Here is a 6,332-nt window from a genome sequence, read left to right as displayed (position 1 = left end):
CTTGAAACTTCCTCCGTCTTCAAAGAACAACAAGACTTCGAGACAGATATGTGGGAATTCACTTAGCCAAGTATTGCAATTTCAGTTTGTCTGCAGTGATCTGCAAACCACAGACTCTGAAATGAGCAAGGGGTTATGTGAATGTTCCATATAAGTATTTATTTTTATTTTCTTTAGCAGAAGCTGTCAAATAAAGCATCTCCTGCCCTTCAGAGCTTTTGTAGTCTGTGCAGAGCTTCTGCAAGCCAGGGCTTTGCTTAGTACACTTAATTAGAGTTTGCTTATTATAACAGTGCAAAATACAAGCTGGTTTTACTCTTGGAATTAAATTTTGCTGCATTCTATTCTTGGTTAGCATCAGTTGCTTCCTAGGATTGGCAAGGATGCTTAGGAAATCTGGGCATGTCTGGTGCAGGAAAGGTTAGCAGATTTAACAAGGAGGCATTAAAAATTGCTTTAATAGAGCAGTAGCCTGGACTTCAGTATGTAGCATAATTTCAGCATTGCTCCAGGGTAAGTATTCAATTTTGACTTTTTATTTTTTTCATTCCAGACTAAATGAAACAGATGCCTCTCAATATACTTCTTTGGTAAACACACTCCGAGAATCCTCCATCCAATTGTAAGTGATTACATGGCTAAAAATGCAGTCTGTAATAGAGAAAACAGATGCAGTGATAATTATCCCAGTGCCCTGCATATCAAACATTAACTATTGGTGGTGGAAAAAAAGAGGCTGAAATCAAAACAAAGTGGGATTTGCTGTACCAGATCAGACTATCCGTTCAGGTTGCCCGACACTATCTTCAGATATGGGCTGAGCTTGATAATTTATAAAGAAATCAGGAATGCTTCTTTATAACATTGCAGAGAATGTATAATGCTTCTTAGGTTCACTATCAGTTGTTTGCATGTGATTCTTGCTAGTCAGGCATGGAACTTGGAGGGTCTTGGGGCTTCTAGTTATAATTATTTGAGTATTTTAAATCTACAACCTGAATTTTCCATGCAGTTTTACTGCCCTCAAAAGCAGTAGCCAGCTGTGCTCTGTCTTCAGTAATACGGGAATTGAAATGCCTTGATAGGAAGTTTGAGGTTGGATCACTGAAATAAGTTTTGCCTGTGGCTGTTGCGGAAAATTCCATGTGGATGTGCAAGCTTATCATCTGATCTTCCAAGATGCTGGTGAGTATAGCACTAGCCAGAGTGACCAGCGTGTATGCAAGATCTTAGTCCAGGCTGGAAGGTTTAGTCCTTTGACTAAAATCATTGCAGCTGTTTCTGATTGCTCTTGTTTTGCCGTCACATAGCTGAAGATGATTCAATTTTAAAATATAAGTGTCCAATAAATAGCCTGCAATATGATCTAGTCTCTTCTGATATTTTTTTCTGATTCTTTTTAGAAGGGTTTCAATATTGAAAATGTGAAACTCCTCTCTGAAGCTGACAAAAGTATTTGGCCCAGATTCCTGTCAACTAGCTGGAGGCCTCTAACCTATGATGCCTAAGGGCGCTCACCCAGCATTAGCTGTCTGAAAGCTGGGCTGCTGCAGATCCAAACTGATATTCTGTCTTCCTCCGCTTGCCAGTCAGGATGCAACAGGTATTTTCAGAAGGCAGTTCAGCCCCTCCTAAAATAGGTGGGAAAATTGTCCCCGCAGGTGCCTGTTTTGTCTCTGACTGTAAAGGGAGCCTAAAGTGCTGACAGGAGCTAGAAGCCTGATTTTCGGTGGCTTGGTTGCCTGAGGTGAGTGTTACCCCAGTTAGCCTCATTGTACCCTTCGCTTCTGCTCAAGATAGAGGAAAGACAGTCTCTTCCAGAGGGTTATTCAGCTCACTTGAGACCTGAATCTGCCCTTGGGAAGTGCTGGTTTTCCTTTGACCATTAGAAATGGGCAGCTCAGAGAGACAGTGTTAGGATGAAACCAGACTGCCTTCCTGCAGTCTTATTTTGGAGGAGAGGGAGAGAGGACTTGTTGCAGAGCCCCGGAGCTCTGCCAGTTCACTGGAAATCCCTCTCTGGGACCTGTTGCTCTTCCGAATAAGGAAGTCTGTAAGTGTTACCATCTATGGGACACAAATGCCGTACCAAAAGCTTTTGACCTACCAAGCTGGTTTGCTTCATGAAGTGAAAATATATGCTATATTGACTAGAAAATAGTCTGCTGCAACATCTGAACACGGACACTCATGCCTGTAGACTTAACAAAGTGGGATACTTTCATTTTGAAAACTAAATATAATAATAAATTGTCACTTGCCAACACATTGCTCTATAAAAGTGGCCTTGCTCATGTTAGTCCTAGTCACATTAACACAAGTTAGAAGTAGGTGCCACCATCTTCTGATGTCCAGATGAGTACGTTCATCTCATTCAGTTGTCCTAAAAGGCTGGGCAATCAGATCAAGCTGTTGTGCTAGGCCTGTTACTTCAGTTCCTCCTCAGCTGGTCCAGTTTTGGTCAGAAGCACGCTCGTGGGACAGACTTACTGATCTGGAGTAGAGAAGCGTGACCCTGTAACACAAGGTAGCCAGAGGCTGGTGGTTAAAACAGGAAACTAATGTAAACTGCTTATCATTGACAGGTGGGTAAACTTTAGAAACTGGGTGAACTCACCTGTGTGAAATGTATGAGAAATAGGTCAAGGCCATGCTGTCTGTTTACCTGCTTTTAATCTCCACCAGGGCACAGCAATTTATCATCTTTCCGAAGTGAAAGCCCTGCTCAGTACAGAGGAATGGGCTGAAGTTCCATGGCCAAGGACGCTTAGGACACACAAGTGTTCAGGTCAGAAAAATACAATTGGCTTTCTGGGTTTGAAATACACCTGTCTAGATACAGTTTGTTCTAATTATATTTGGCTGTCATTCTACGTATGTCAAATATACTTACAGGATGGTCTCCTAAGGGATGTGGGGGCAGAAGAGGCTTGGTTTTTTTGCAAAACTCTCCTAAAGTTGGAAAAAATGTTTAGAAATATCCTATGTGTGTACTCATCCAGGAGAAAGGTGTGATATGTTAGTGTGAAAAGCCATGTGCCCTGCTCTTGTTACAGAAGGAAGACAGGAGAGAGAGGGGCTATTGGAAGCTGAAGGCAGCTCCTGGGACACCAGGTCAGGCTGGACCCAAACACAAGACCCTTCTCTGCATTCTCCTGCACCGTGCGCTGAGCAGCAGCAGGAGCAGCCACTGCTTTGGTTCAGCAGTAATCACTGGGCTAGCCTTTCATTAGTGTCTGACACCAATTAATATGCCATGTGCTCTTTCAAGAGCTCCAGATAAGTACTCACAGCTTTTGCTAGGCAGATGGTAACTTTCATTACTCGACCAGATTTGCTGATTTCCTGTTAGATCTCTCACCCCTTGCACAGCTCTGCGGCCATGCCGTATCAGGCTGCTGAGCGTTCCCAGCCACAAACAAGAAGGATCTTATTTGATTTTGAAAGCCACGTACTGGGTAAAATCCTGTTGCTCTTTTCTGATCCATCTTCTACTGACATCAGCTTTTTGTCTAGGTTTTGCCCAAACAGTCAGAAGAACAAGCTGGAGGTTTAAGCTCACTGTAAGCAGCAAATTCCCTCCCTCGTCTTAAAAGCCTTTTGTTTTTCCACAACTTTGTAGCAACTTTTAGGTCTCAGGAGGGGAATTACAAGTTGTAAATTTCTTTACATGTCCTCCTTTCACACTCCTAGGAGTGAAAAATAAAATGCTGCCCAGCTAGGCCATCCCTCTGCCTCTGAATAAACATTTGTGTGAGGGCTCCCATTATTGCCAAGGTGTTAGGATAACATTCTCATGCTGATGCCCTCCTTCAGCATCCCAGTGATGGAGGTCCATTTCCGAGGCTTTGAAATGGCCATGCTCTCACCTCATCTCATACACATGGAAATCAGATCACCAGAAGGAGCGAGTTTGTAAATCCCACGGGGAAGCCAACAGGGCAGGTTAGGAAATTATGACCTTCAGTATATTAATGGTTGAGTGAAGAGCTCCCTGCAGTCAAAGAGGCTGCAATGAAAGTGGAGGAGGCAGTGTTGGTAGCTGAGTGAGGGCACTGCTGAAGAACTTGAGCCTCCTTCCTTCAAACTCCACTGACCATTTTGCCATTGTTTCAACAAAAGCCAGAGCTGAGCATTTAAAACTTTTAACTGTTTGCTTATTTTTATACAGTTGAGGACAAAGGATCTCTTATCATTAGCAACTGTTTGTGGAAGCGTTCAGAAACAACAGCTGATAGGGGAGCCATGTCGTACTGGGCACCACACATGCCCAGATCGTCCTTGCCACAAACTTGACAGACGAGGGATGAAGGGCTACAGCACACGAGTATCGTGGGTATTGCAGCAACACATTTCTGGCAAGACGGGCCAGTGCCATCAACCACAAGACCAATTTGTCTCCTTAGTAGTTGTGTAAGACACAGAGGGGGCTGACTGGGTGTACAAACATCTCCTGCTTATGATGCTTCTAATTAACCAGAGGAATATACTGCCACGTGGTGTCAGGGAGGCAGATAGCTCCTGCAACTGCACAGCGAGGAGAACAAGGCTTTGTCTGTGCTTCAGAGGGGATCTTGGAGTAGTTATTCCCCAAACCGTGTTGGCAAGCCCTCCAGCTACCGGCCGTCACATCCTCTGTCCGGTATCGATCCTGCTTGTTTTCTGAGCAGAAGTAGCAATGAATCCTTCTGCTCATTTAGGTGTATCTAAACAGGGGCTTTTCCTGGCAAAATCACAATGGTAGAAGAAGGAATATTCTCCAACTCCTGGCTGCCGTAGCTGGTCTGAGAGGAGTTTCCAGTGCAGGCCTGGAAATGGGTCTGCAGGCAGGAGGGTTAAGTCAGTCCTCAAGTTTCACAGCTGGGATCCAGAAACGATTTTTGTCTTCATTACCTAGTTGCATAGGTAGCTTAATTTGTGGAGGGGATCTTTCTTTTGAATTTCCTTCACTTGTGTACTCCAGCCATGTCCAGGGAAGCACCTAGACTTTGGTTTGGCTGCACTGTCAGTGCTGCTGTTTTGCTTTCTGTAGATGCGAAGCAGTTCAGAAGGAGCTTATGTGTGAGCAGATAAGTGTGTTGCTAAACCCACACCTCTGAGAGCTGAATTGAACACTTCTGTTCACTCCGGACCTGTAAGCCAGAGTGAGTAACTCGGGTTAGGTTTGAAGTGTCTCTCTAGTGATGGAAGATAAGGTCAGCGTTGCTTGTTTAGGGTAAGGCAAATTAGGTACAGTGAAAGGCCTGAAGGGAAGGAGGGAAAACTATTGTTAGAAAGACAATACAGTCAGTATTGTTCTGTCCCTGTAAAAGAGAAAGGGGGCAGCGACCAAAGCCCTGATCTAGATTAGATCCAGAGGTCTTGCTGGGACTGCAATAAGATCATCTTCAAAGCTTAAGCGCTGACTTAGATATTTGTTTTCTGATCTTGGGTAGGAGCTGGTTTGAGGATATTGCTTCAGGCACATCTTGAATACAAAATACCATGAAATTCATATTTATCAGTGATCAAAGAAACAGATAGAAATAAGTCATTTGGGAGATGAGACCTTTAACCAACACTGAATGAAATTGTATAGAAATCCCAAGATTAGTCAAGTAGGGTATCTTAATATATTTTAACATGGTTAAATGCCTACTTGTGTGGGTCTTTCAAGCAAGTGTCTTTTGATACATTAGAAAGAATCAGCCAAAGAACAGTTTTCACGGCACTTTGAAAAACTCCTGTTTTTTAAAAACTGAAGTAAGAGTTGCATTTCTGCCTGAAATCCTGTATTACAGACTGTTTCTCCCAGGTGAAATCCTGTGTTCAAATGTGCACATCTTCGCTATACCCAAGCCCTTTATTGTTACGGATTTTTTTTTTAGAGGTCCCTGAGGACTTTTAAGTAATTTTCTTATAATCAGGGGGACACGGTGAAGCATGTGCAACAGCACTCAAAATGGGAATGTTCCTCATTCTGTATTAGCTGGCACACTCCTTCCGAGGGGCGTCTGGTTTGGGCAGTAGGGTTTTTCTACTTCATGTTTGTAGAGCTGGCTTACATCAGAAGAGAACCAAGAGAAAAGGGAACGAAATCTTAAACCCGTTCTCTTTCCTCTGCCACTGCCGTGAAATATGCTCCCAAGAATGAGAGCAGGTCAAATTATTCAGCGTTGGTATATAAGTGCTTTGGGAAGGGTTACTAGGGCATTTCCATTATTTGCTGTGGTTGTTTGGTGGTTGTGACATTTAGAGGGTACTTTGAAGAAAATAGCCCGGCTGGTAAATGACAGCAGAGAAAGGGGAAGGAAGGCAAATGGAGAGGAGGGAAGTTCACAGAGATTTCCTGA

The sequence above is a fragment of the Gymnogyps californianus genome, chromosome 3 (genome assembly GCF_018139145.2).
Source record: "Gymnogyps californianus isolate 813 chromosome 3, ASM1813914v2, whole genome shotgun sequence".
NCBI lineage: Eukaryota > Metazoa > Chordata > Aves > Accipitriformes > Cathartidae > Gymnogyps > Gymnogyps californianus.
The sequence above is the reverse complement of the archived record's forward strand: the minus strand, read 5'-3'. Positions refer to the sequence as shown.